Raw genomic sequence first — 283 nt, 5'->3', positions numbered from 1 at the left:
GCGTGTGGTGGGCGTGTGTGTGCGTGTGCGTGTGCGTGTGTGTGTGTGGGGTGTGTGTGTGTGTGTTGTGTGGCGCGCGCCGCGCCATACATACAATACATATACATACTATAGAGAACATGCATATTAAAACTTTTAATACAACACATTTCCCCTGCAGGGGTGGCCCCTAACCAAAGAAGGTTTTGGGAGTACCGCCCTTTCCTGATTGGGTGCCCCCAATCAAACCCCGGTTTAGGCGCTAACACTTTGCCCGGCGGTGATTCCCCTGTGAACCTGCGTT

Source organism: Penaeus monodon, chromosome 40, assembly GCF_015228065.2.
Source record: "Penaeus monodon isolate SGIC_2016 chromosome 40, NSTDA_Pmon_1, whole genome shotgun sequence".
In the NCBI taxonomy this organism is placed as follows: domain Eukaryota; kingdom Metazoa; phylum Arthropoda; class Malacostraca; order Decapoda; family Penaeidae; genus Penaeus; species Penaeus monodon.
The sequence above is the reverse complement of the archived record's forward strand: the minus strand, read 5'-3'. Positions refer to the sequence as shown.